At 40.5% G+C, this 12,710-nt stretch overlaps 1 long non-coding RNA gene across 1 annotated transcript; it reads right to left on the bottom strand.

The window, feature by feature from the left end:
* Positions 1-261: 261 nt before the first annotated feature.
* Positions 262-11,250, bottom strand: LOC138915781 (uncharacterized). Its single transcript, XR_011422054.1, has 3 exons — positions 11,130-11,250; positions 10,205-10,259; positions 262-1,053 (listed from the first exon to the last, which is right to left on the bottom strand). It is a non-coding gene; the product is annotated as an uncharacterized lncRNA (long non-coding RNA).
* Between the last annotated feature and the right edge of the window lie 1,460 nt (positions 11,251-12,710).

Here is a 12,710-nt window from a genome sequence, read left to right as displayed (position 1 = left end):
ATATATTTGTTCTTACTATTCAAGCCACTTTCAGTTGAGGTTTCTGTTGTTTTCAGATGGACACGTCTTCACCAAGTGAATTTTGTGAGTTTCAGAACTTGTGAGAAGCAGAGGTGACAAAAGCTACAGACCACTGGTCAGAGTCCAAGTAGAAGGTGAGCCCCACTGATGCCTGACCATGTGTCGGGATGGGAAACCCCTTCCACCGTGCCTGTATTCTTATGGCTGGACTGATTATAAAAATGACACAAGACCAGATTATCAGGAAAAAACCCAATTTAATTACATGCGCATGGGAAAATCATGAAAATGATGCTCAAAGAGTGAACAAAACACAGGGAGTATATGCTATCTTTTACGTAAAGAAACAATAAATTTCTGAGGAATTGAGAAGACAAAGAAATAGGTTTGGGGTACGTATTTTGTGAGGAATTTAAACAGAGTTTAGAGTAAATTAACTAAGTTTGTTTACGCAGGCTTCTCAGCCGGGAAGTCCCTAGCTCTGACACAGACCCTGGGTTCTTAGGCACTCTGAGTAATAGAAATTGACAAGAGGCACAGCCAAAGCCTGAGCCAAGGTTTCATCGGGGCTTATGCTGGAGCACTAGGGAGACAGCGCGGGAGAAGAGGCTCTCTGGCTGGCTTCCTGAAGAGGGCCGTCTTGAGTCTTTTAAGGGCTGAAGGGAGAGCACTGGCTTCATGATTCTCTTGCACCAGAGGTGTTCCGCTTCCCTTTTCCTGGTAGCATCCTCTTCGCACGCCGGGCAGTTGTGGTCCCCGCACCCGCCCAGTTGGTCCAACCTGGCGGTGTTGCTCGCTATTCCCGCTGCGGGAAGGTCGTACAGTGGGCATCTCGAGGCTTTGGGCGCATGCGGGAGTCGGTTCAATTGCTGGCGGGAAGTTGTGCGTTGGAAGGTTACTCATCTTGACTTCAAAACTAGCTGGGCTGGGAGGTGCCGGCTGAGGATGAAGGCCGGAGTCCCGTCCCTATTCCGTCTCAGCTCTGGGGGTAAGGATGCCGGGAGAGCACCTTTCACATGGGAGATTCATTTCCTACTCTCAGGGGAAACAGAGACAAGAGGGTCAGAACGCCGTATTCTTCTCAAGTAACTTTAATTAAAAATAATCAGTATGCTCTTATGGGATATTTTGGGGCGGCCTGCCCTGGGCCCCAACAACCATCCAGTCTGGGGACCTTTGGAGGCCCATACAGCCCACCTCCTGGAGCTAGCCGTGTGAGCCTCAGGGGGCACATTGAAGTGCTTCAAAAACATAAAATCAAGAATACAGAACAAGAATATATTATTTTACTAAAAGTATTCTAAGCCTATGTTAGCGTAGATATACATACAACTATAAAATATACAATCTAGAGCTTTCATCGGGAATGAGAATTCTTGGACCAAAACAAAGATTTACCAGGGAGACAAAAATAGGCAGACAAGTGACTTAAACAGTAAATAATCTTTTCTGATTGATTTTTTCCCCATCATTAAGAGTCAGTGTCACTGATGTCTGGCTTTCCTCAGGATTCATGACATGAAATCTTTATCTCGAGAAATGTTTGTTAAAAATAAACAAAGTATTGGGGCCGGCTCCCGTGGCCGAGTGGTTAAGTTCACGGGCTCCGCTGCAGCGGCCCAGGGTCCGGATCCTGGGCGCGGACATGGCACCACTCGTCAGGCCACGTTGAAGTGGCATCCCACATCCCACAACTAGAAGGACCTGCAACTAAGATATACAACTATATACGGGGGGGGGGGGGGGGGGGTGGTTTGGGGAGATAAAGCAGAAAAAAAAAATAAAGTATTTAATGTGTCTTTCTATCACATGTTGCCTATAGTGTAGCACCAGGCATTTTGTTGTATCTGCCAGTAGTTATTTATCTGAACGTAAGTTTTTGAAGGACCTGGTTCTGTAAATGCATAAGAATATCATTAAGATTTATGTTTGAATTTTCAGTAGAAACTCATAAGAATCAAATATTTGGCGCTAATGAAGGGAATAGACAGATTTGTCTAATTCTTCTAAATCCTTTTTTTAAAAGACTGCAAAGTTTACAACTGCAAAAGTGTGACTTCTTACAAACTTCATGACACTTATTTTTTGAGAAAAATCTGTGATTAGCAAGTTATATAACTAAAATGAAACTAATTTTAAAATGCAATTTTAAATAAATTTTAAGTTCAATGTATCATTCATGAAACTATTTGTAGTTTTTTCCAAACATTATATCTGAAACTAGTCACCTTTGTCTAAATGCTCTATTTTGATGTGACTTTGAAATACTCATTATTACATTTTCATTTCTTTAGACATCTCCCTGATTTTTGACTCATGTCATTTTCAGGGAAAGTATGTCATTAGAATTTATATTTTGTATTTTTTCCAATCAAATTCTTCAACTATACTCCTCTTGCTACAAAATTACCTCGTCCAATATGAATATTCTCTTCTCTTTTTATACAGTTCCTCAAAGAATTCATCCAGTCGCAAATCTTCAACTCCTACCTCCACACTAGTTATCACCAAATTTATTCAATTATTAATTCGATCTATAGATATTTATTGAGTGTTTTCTGACCTGTTAGACACTTTGCTGAGTACAATGGTGAGAATGTCTCCCCTCCCAGACTTTCTTTCTTCTTGTTTGTTCATTCATTCTTTTATTCAACAAATATTTAATGGACTGCTACTTTGTGCCAAGGAAAGTACTAACTGGAGGAATTAGAATTTCTTAGAGAAAAGTAAATGGATAATTTCAACTTCGTGAAGTGAGTGCTATTATGATAAAGGTTTTACACAGGGAGCTGTGGAAGATGGACGGGCACGGAGGTTCAAGAAAAGGTCTTGCATTATTTAGTGTCTTGCCTGGGATATCAAACCCAAGTCAGCTGTCTTGGTTTGGGTTTCTCTAGAAGTGACCCTGAGACAAGGATTCAAGAGCAAGTAGTTTATTTGGTAAAGTGGTAGATGAGTGGGGCTGTAGGACAGGGAGGAGAAGGAAGCCAATATAAAGTGTGTGCGATCAATCCATTTACCACCATGGGCAGCTGGACCTCAATCCCTCTAGGGAACTATGAGAAAAGTGCGTTATACAACGCAGAGTGACCAACGTCCCTCTGCCCTAGGATGAGGAACCTGGTTTTTATCTGCCAACTCCCTGTCCACCTTTGTCTGCTTCTGGGGACATTGACTCTCTCACTTCCAGCTTTCCTTATGCATGGCTGAATGTGCTTTTGTGGCTAAAGAAAGCCTTTAGATCAATAAGTGCAGATATTTACATTAAGCAGGCTTGACAGTATATAAATGAAGGTTGCAGGCATATCTACAGGGTAGCAACACCATTTGCCAAACCAGGTAATTCAATAGAAGGAATTTAACACAGGAAATTAGTTACTAAGTTGTCAGAAGTGCTAAAAGAATAAACAGGGAAAAGGTGAGGAGATATCAAGATTAGCAACTACAGGAAGCCACTATGACCCCTAGGGCTAGAGGAACACCTGCAAGAAAGAGTGTCTGGGCCCAGGAACCAGAGCTGTGCAGCAGAAGTTTGAACACTGAGGAGACATAGCACTGCTGGGGATGTTGATTGAAGAAGAGTAAGATAAAGATATACCCTGGTTTTGTCCACTCTCCTCTTTTACAAAATCTAGCCAATACCTGCCATTGGCCAAACCCAGCTAAGAAGACATCAGCCAAAGGAGCCTGGTAAGTGTGGCTTGAGAGACCAGGCTCTTGTTATACACAGCAGAGTAGAGAAGGGTAGGGGGTAGACCTCAGAGCCCATAGGCCAATAACCAGCACAGGTTTCTTTAGGCTATGTTGCCTAAGGAGAGTTTTCATGATTTTCCTTACCTAATTTTATTTTGCACTGTTTGCCATCAAATTATCTTCATTTTGTTCAGGGTAGTGTTGTTCTTGACCCTAAAATAATACTATGCTCAGTTGTCCCAGTCTACACTTTTCCTTTCTACATTCTAATTGTCTTTCAAAGTCCAGGTCATGTTCTTCCCCAGACATTCCAGTTGGCAATGATATCCCCTTCACTGATAGTTTTTAGTGTGTGTCTGTGTGACAAAGACAGTATTTTATGCTGCTGTGCATCGGTTCCTGTTTATTGAGTGTTTTATTTGCCCTTCCCCACCTTTCTGGAGGGTAGGGACCTATATGAGTTAGAATTATCTTATGCTATTTGATAGAAAAGCAAAAATACTACTGACTTTTTCTCTCATGTAAACATGGATCGTCTTGGCTGATATGACAGTTTCTCTATCATCATGGATCTGCGGCGCTAATCGTAAATATATTACTTCCACTTCGTGATCCAGGTTAGCCATGTGAATCTAACCATTATGCCCACATTCTAGCTAGCAGGATGGAGGCCATGGGGAAGAGGAGGCCAAGACTCCTGTTAGATCACTTCAGGGTTATTACAGATCATAGCCACTTTGGGCCACATAGTTACATGGTCAGAGCTGCATGCCAGAGAGTCAGCATATTGCTTATTCCAAGTAGTCATATATGTTATGCTGGGTCATTTAAAGAGCAAATACCAAGATGGAATTAGATGTGCAAAAGCTTTACCCGGGGAAATGCCTGTGAAAGATGAAAGAGAGAGAGCAGGAGTACGCAGAGAAGACTTTCAGATCATGAGTCATGCATGTCTGACATCTGTGAAAGAGAAGGAATTGGGTAGGAAGAACTTCATACTGCAGTGCCGCTCTGAGAAAGTCTCAGCCAGCCTGTAGGAAGCCCCAGAGCAAAGATTTCCCATTAAAGAAGTCCTGTGTAGGGCAGGAATCACCCAGCTTTGTTGCCCTCCCTGTGCTCAGTCCTGCCAACAGGTTGTCTCTGACAAAGAGATACGAATGTACGTCTCCAGGATGCCATACCGGGTGACCATGGCCCCCTTGCTTCTATTCCTGTAGGATCTTCCTAGAACCCTTCCTCACACTTCTTTCCTGCCCTTTTAACCTCCAATACAATGTTATATACATAGGTGGTGGAATATTATATACATGTGCTTTCTGAGTGATTTCCTAGCTTTAAATGTCAGTTCATAGACTTTAGCTTTTTCTTGGTTGTCTGAGTAAAACAACACAACCACAAACAAACTAAGATATAACAAGATTATGAGGTCCAATGTTTCTTGGAGAACTAGGAAAATTTTCTGAGAGAGATGATATTTGATTAGTTTTTTAACGGAAGTTGTTAAAGGGGATGATGAGTGGGAATGTTGCGAACACTGAGAAGGGCAGCATAAAATTAAGGGTTCATAGAATTCAGAAGAAGGCAGTGAACACGTATAATTTTACAGATGAGATCTAGTTCAACTGCTCCTATTAGGGAACAGGTGGGGAAAATGAGGCACAAGTAGTAATTTCCCTAAATTCACGCAGTGCAGGGAGGCATCATCCGGCTCAAGCCGCAGGTTTCCGGTGTCCCAGCATTGCGTGTGCTCTGCTCTGCCTCCGACTTCTAAAGTGAGCACCTCTTTTGTAAGGGCTTTATTGCCAAACTTCCCTAACTAATAAATTCCATTTGGAGGTCATATCCCACAAAAGGAATTGAACAGAAACAAAGTGATTTGGGGTTTCAAAGGTCAAGCCAAAGAGGCTATTTTACAGGAAAATGAAAACCTTTGTTATAGTCATTAAGCATAAAAATTGGTGACTGATAGTCATAACGCCTTATGCTCTGGTTAACTTAATCAACAGAATCTGTAAAATATCAATCCATTCGCTATTTACCCTAGGAGATGCTTTTGGAGAAATGTAAGCTTTCATATTAATTGGAACAAATTGCACATAATGGGTTTCTCTAAATGGTCTGATGCCTCACACTGTCAAGTCTTCGCAGTCCAGATCTTGAGGATCACTCTCTTGGGTATAAGGATGCAAACAGCTCCGTCTTCCCAGAGTTGTCCAGCTGAGGTGTAAGAGGATTGCTGCATGAATCACAGGTAATAGGAGTTTGCTGCTCCTTCTCCCATTATTGTAAGGCATAAAATAAACTGCAAAGCTAAACACTCGCCCCAGGCTTACTTACATCTCCATTTCCTTACCTCTGAGAATCCAGGAGCATTTTCAACAAGTTTACAGCTTCATAAGACATTAATATAGCCCTTCAGTTGCAATAATGTTCTGCCAAGTGCGGTGCTCTCCGAATGGCATCATGTATACTACTAATAGCGCACTAAATCTCTCTCAGGTCCCGCCAGCCTCTGTGATCAAGGCTGTTTCAGGGGAGCTGTTTGAAGAGGTTGCTGATTCTCAGCATTGGTAACAAGGAGCCAAAGCGGGGGACTGCATTCAATACTGAAACTATCTATGTCTTGTTTTGCAACAAAAGCTACAGCTTTCTTTTCTCTTTTGGACCTGATGTCTTAGGATCAGAGACAGACCCTCAACAAAGAGAAGATAACTGGTTCAGTTAAGTAACAATAAACGCATCATGCAAATTCCACTAACAAGATAAAAACCAGTTGGATCAGAGTTGTGCAAGTTTGTCCTGACTTTTCTGTTCTGTTTCCCAATCACACGTAGGAAAAAGTGGCCAGATAATTCTAGCGCCTTTATGAAATAGCAAGAGTTTACCTGCAAGTAACGTAATATTCAGAGAGGAGTGGCTCAGGGAGTAAGAATATTGTGTCGAAATGATGCCGGCTCAGTGAGTCGAGGAGTCAAAAGAAAGATTTCTTGGACTCTCAAGGTCTGGCAGTAGTCCTCTTTTATTCAGAGGATAGCATGGAATAGCATGGGGACAGGACCCATGGGCAGAGAGAGCTGCAATGTTTTGAGGGTTAGAGCTAAATTCATAAGGCATAGGTATGTGAGTTATTTCTTTACAAGACAAAGGAAAGATGATGTAAAAAGTCATTAAATGGTATCAGTGCAGGTGGGGTCTGGTTATCGGGTCGTCCTATACTTTCAGATAAGAATCAGATCGGATTAAGTCAGGATGTCCTATGCTTCCCAGAGGATGATACAGATCAGTACTTAGGGCAGGTGACTTTGGGCTTCTCTCCCTGGGGCAGGCTTGATCCTCATCAATATAGTGAGAAGGCTGGAAATAGGTGGTTCCAGGGTTTATTTAAGGATTCAATGACATCATCAAGGATTAAGAATTTTCCATTTTTCCAATCTACCACCCAACATTTATTCTGCTCATGGCCATTATGGTTGGCCAGAGAACATGTCGATCAGCTGTTAATTTAAACAAACAAAAATCCCTGATTCTCAGTGGACTAAATGCCAATTTATAAATTCTGTGAAAATAATGTAGGCTGATACTTTCATGACCTTATACAAGGAAATGGAGGAACTCTTTTAGAAGTCACACACATTTTTAAAAATTATAAAAATTATTAATTTATGTTAAAATTAAAATATTCTATTGATCAAATTATTATGAAGAGAATGAAGATATAAGCCACAAACTAAAAGATATTTATAACACAGCCAACAAAGGAATAAATTCAGAATATACATAACATTCAGTATAATATCTATGAAGTAATAAGAAAAATACAAACATCCCAAGAAAAAAAATGTGCAAAAGGTATTTTATAGCAGAGGCAAAAAAAGGTCCTCAATTATATGAAAGAGAGTTCAACCTATTTAGTAATTAGGTAATTTAGTAATTAAAATCATAGCTGCTATGGACTGAATTTTCTGTCCCCCCGAAATTCATAGGTTGAAACCCAAACTCCCCACTGTGATGATATTTGGAAATGAGGCCTTTAAGAGGTAATGAAGGTCACATTAGTTTATGAGGATGAGGCTCTCATGATGGGATTAATGGGCTTCTAGGAAGAAGAAGCAGAGAGGGAGTTCCCTCTCTCACCATGTGAGGACACAGGGAAAAGGTGGCAGTCTGCAAACCAGAAGGAAAGCCCTCGCCAGAACCTGACCGTGCTGACACCCTCATCCCAGACTTCCAGCCTCCAGAATTGTGCAAAAATAAGTTTCTGTTTTTAAGCCATGCAGTCTATGGTGTTTTGTTATGGCAGCCTGAACTGACTAAGACAATAGCATACATCAGATTGGCAGCTATTAAAAAATTAGATCATATCATGTGTGTTGGCCAATTTTTAGATTAAAAGAATTCTCATCCACTGCTGGTGGGAGTATAAATTGGAACAACCACGTTGGAAAACAGCTTGGTATTCCCTAGAAAATTTGAACATGCAAGTGTCCTACATTGCACTCCTAGAAATCTACCCCAGGGAAATGCTTCCAAATCTGCACCAGGAGACAAGCACATGAATGTGTAACACGTCATTGTCCACTATGACTGAAAACCAGGAGCCTGAATGTTTATCAACAGCAAAGTTGATAAGTGTGTTGTGATACATTTATACACAAGAATGCTATACTACAGTGAAAATGACCTATAACTAATTAATCAACAGGGTTAATGTCAAAAAGATACTATGGAATGAAAGAACCAAGTCACAAAATAATTCTTACAATACAATTTCATTTACGTAAACTTCAAAAACAGGTAAGACTGGGGCTGGCCTGGTGGCGCAGTGGTTAAGTGCACACGTTCCACTTTGGTGGCCCGGGGTTCTCTGATTTGGATCCCGGGTGTGGACATGGCGCCGCTTGGCAAGCCATGCTGTGGCAGGCATCCCACATACAAAGCAGAGGAAGATGGGCACGGATGTTAGCTCAGGGCCAGTCTTCCTCAGAAAAAAGAGGAGGATTGGCAGCAGTTAGCTCAGGGCTAATCTTCCTCAAAAAAAAAACAAAAACAGGTAAGATAAACTTTTATTTTAATCAGCATTATTGAGGCAAAATTCACAATCAAGCAAGTGTAAAATCAAATAGGTTTGGACATATGCATATACCTATGAAACCATCACCACAATCAAGACAGTGGACACATTCGTCACTCCCAAAAGTCTCCTTCTGCTCCTTTGTAATTCCTCCTTTTCATCTCTTTCTGTGCCATATCTCTCTGTTCCCAAGTCACCATAGATCTACTTTTTATTGCTATGTATTACTTTGTCTTTTCCAGAGTTTTATATGAATGAAATAATACAGTATGATCTGTTTTCTTTCACTCAGGATAATTACTCTGAGATCACCTATTTTGTTGTATCAATAGTTTATCCCTTCTTATTGCTGAATAGTTTTCCACTGTATGGATATACCACAATTTATTTTATCCATCCACCTCTTGGCTGACACGTTGATTGTTTCCAGGTATTAGCTATTGCAAATAAAACTGCTATGAACGTTCCTCTACACGTCTTTGTTGGCACATGAATTTCCTTTTCTCTTCAAATGGAATGGCTGAATCTATGCTAGATGTGTGCTTAGCTATTTAAGAAAATGCCAAATTGTTTTCAAAGAAGATTGTACCATTTTACATTCCACCAGGACAATGTGAGCCTTCTAGTTTCTCCAAATCCTTACCAAAACCTAGTATGGTTAGTTTTTTCTATTTTAGATATTCTGATAGATGTGTCGTAGTATTTCATTGTAGTTTTAATTTGCATTTCCCTAATTTGCATAGTGACTGATGATATTGAACATCTTTTCATATGATTGTTTGCCATCCATATATCTTCTTTGGTGAAATATCCCTTCAAATCTTTTACCACTTTTTAAATTGAGCAGGTTTTTCCCTCTTACTGTTGAGTTTTAAGAGTGCTTTACATATTCTGGATACAAGCTTTTATCAAATATACATTTTGCAAATATTTATTCTGAATCTATGGCCTTGTCTTTTCATTCTCTTGATAGTGTCTTTCAAGGAGCAGAAGTTTTTAATTTTGATGAAGTCCAAATTATTAATTCTTTTATGGATTATGCTTTTTATATCATATATAAGAAATCTTTGTCTAATCCAAGTTTACAAAGACTTTCTCTTACGTTTTCTTCTGGAAGTTTATGGTTTTAAATCTTACATTTAGGTCTATGTTTTTGAATTATTTTTTACATGATATGAAGTATAGATCGAAGTTCATGTTTCTTTCTGCATCTGGACATTCAATTGTTCCAGCACCATTTGTTGAAAAGACTGTCCTCTCTCCACTAAATTACCTTTGTACCTTTGTCAAAACATTGGTCATCCCTATTTGTGTGGGTTCATTTGAGGATTCTCTATTCTAAAACAATACGCAGATAAGTGGTTAGACTAGAAATAAAAGTAAGAGGCTGATTAACACAAATTTCAGGGTCATGCTTACCTTCAGCTGAGTTTACAGAGCAGACAATTGTCAACGAAAATAATCCATAACCAATCTATAAATGAAAATTTTGGAGAGTTTATTCTGAGCAAAAATCTGTGGACTATGGCCCGGGGCATTTCTTCCTGAAGGAAGAAAGGGCACCAAAAAAGTGACGTGTACAGAGTGGTTATATACCCCCAAACAGGATGTTTCACATATGACTGAAATGTCCCTCCCACAATAGTCACAAGATTGCCCTGTCGGCATAGCACTTGATGGACACAGCAGGTAGTGGGTCTGCTATCTTGGTGGGCATAGCAGGAGGCAAGTCTATTGTCTCGAGCTGGGTGGTCACAGGTGAGTGCAGCAATCAGTTCCTAGCCTAAGGAATGATGCTTAATCCTTAAGGGAATGCCAACTTTGGGAGGGGGAGGGAAGTTGCACCTTTATCTCAAGGGCCTTTGTTCTTGCCATAGGGAATATCTAAAGCAGATATACAATGCATGCTCAACGGCCATGGTCAGGCCCTTTTGGAAAGACAAGGTCAGGCCGAATTAGGTTTACACCAAATGGCTTCCTCATATACTCCAATATATCCTATTGCATGCCATTTTTATTTGTCACAATTATGAGATCAAGGAAAGGGTTCTAGGACACAAAATGCTGTGTTCCTTAAGCTGGGTAGTGAGTACAAGTCTCTTTGGTTTTTATTATTAATCATTAAACCTGGTATACATTATAGAAAATCTATTTTATAAACTCTATGAACTCTATATTTCACAATAAAAAAGTAACCCCAAATTGACTTCCCCACAGGTTTCATTAGTCAAAACTGCTTAACATGGCTCCCCCTAAACCAATCATTACCAAAGGTGTGTTGAATTTTTAGGCATTGCAAGCTGACCAAAGGCCAGGTGCTGATTGTTAAGCTATTTTCTCTTACCTCAAACCCACGCGCTTCAACATTCTGCTGCGTCATGCGGCGGCTGGGACTCTGGGAACATCTCCGCCTTGCCAGCTCTCTCCCTGTTAAGCTGACAGTAGAGGGCGCTAGAGGGAGACTGGCAAACAGGAGGAGAGAAAAGGGGTATGAAACGCCGTCACGCGTCCTGCTGCCCTTAGCATGTCCAGGCAATGATGCTTTCGCCAGCCAATTGGTTCCAGTTTTCAGATTTCTTTCCCCGCACTTCTAGACTAGTCTCAGAGTTACCAGAACCAGGCAGTGCCCCCTTCTCTGAGATCTGAGTGCTGCTCTCTTCCCATTTTGGAAGTTCTGATAACCTAAACTCTTCCATTTGTTCCCCAAGAACTGGGAGTGAAGGCTGCTTCGTGCATTTTCTGTCATCGTCACCTCACTGTTCCCTTTTTTGCCTTGTAGTCTCCCAATACCTTCCAATTAACCAATTCTCTGCATCAAATTCACTCTCCTAAACTAGCTGCAGTGGTTTTGCTTTTGCTGACTTGATTCCAGCTGTGTCATTCACGTTAGTTTTTTCTTTCTGGAAGATAAGGTAGCCTGAAAAGAGGAAAAGATACTTGAAAGCTACTACGCAACTTTTTTCACTTTCTTTTAATCAGGTGGTTTGTTACTGTAAGAGCAAGTCTTAGACCAAATTCAGCTACACACTCCTACATTTATGAGCCAGCAGGAACAAAAGTGTTACAATCAATTTTGTAACTCAGTAGTCCCAGTTCCTGTCCTTTTAAGTCCTTGACAAAAACACCATATGAAACAGGTTTCATGGAGGCAGAGCCAACATGGTGTAGTGGGAGGGTTCACTAATCTGCTAGTAAAATCAGATGAGAGGATCCTCCAAAAATATTTTAACACAGTTCTGAAGCCGAAGTGAAGACCAAGCTTTGGTTCTAATGACTGTATATTCCTAAACCCTTTCACGCAATGATGAAAAGGCCAGTCTACACACCTTGAACAATGCATTTCACAAGTGGAACAATATTTTCCAGCAAGCCCGCTGGTGCTTTTTAGAGATATCAGAAGGGAGAGCCCTTATGGTAGGGACTCTGAAATGTGGGGACCTGCTTAGAATTTTTCAGTTCTAACTATCTATACCTGGATTAGGGTATTTCAAACGACCACTAACTGCCCCTAGAGTGTAGAAAAAGTAATACATACACATCCAGAGCATGTGTGTTCGTTGATAGTGAAGTATTATTTTGTAGATTATAGTTAGTATAACAACACGCTCGGGTCATATCCTGGGACTGGAAGAAGAGACTTCTTTCCCTGAGCGTTTTGCCTCTCCTTGCCTAAATAATACTGGGGTTCTATTATCAAGACCAACAGTGTCTGCTCAAACCTAACTATGTTAACTAGATTTATACATATTTACGTGTTAGGCTGGTAAAATTTAATTTTATTGAATTACATGAGGAAGATTAAATTTTATTTGTGACTCTAGTGTTTATGTAAAGGTTTCCATATTTCCCCAAGAACAGTCCTGGTTTATTTCTGTTGTCTTAGTGGATTACTGATAACTCCTTTCAATCTTGATAGTGATCAGGG

The sequence above is a fragment of the Equus caballus genome, chromosome 10 (assembly GCF_041296265.1).
Source record: "Equus caballus isolate H_3958 breed thoroughbred chromosome 10, TB-T2T, whole genome shotgun sequence".
NCBI classification, from domain to species: Eukaryota; Metazoa; Chordata; class Mammalia; order Perissodactyla; family Equidae; genus Equus; species Equus caballus.
The sequence above is the reverse complement of the archived record's forward strand: the minus strand, read 5'-3'. Positions and strand labels throughout refer to the sequence as shown.